Genomic DNA, 208 nt, shown 5'->3' with positions numbered 1-208 from the left:
CCAAGTCCTGCTGCAGCACAAGGTACAACCTTGGCTATCTCTGGAACACAGCCTCTTTGCTCTCAAAAGACACTTCCCAGAACATGTCACCTCAATGATGCTGGTCTCTTCTTACTCACCGCTAATTTCTTAGCTCCAGATAACCAGCATCAATAGTCCCAGTAATGCAAAGTTTTCGCTTTAGTAGTTCTGGTATCTTGTTAATCAC

This window comes from Mastomys coucha, chromosome X (genome assembly GCF_008632895.1).
Source record: "Mastomys coucha isolate ucsf_1 chromosome X, UCSF_Mcou_1, whole genome shotgun sequence".
In the NCBI taxonomy this organism is placed as follows: domain Eukaryota; kingdom Metazoa; phylum Chordata; class Mammalia; order Rodentia; family Muridae; genus Mastomys; species Mastomys coucha.
This window is presented reverse-complemented; position numbering follows the sequence as displayed.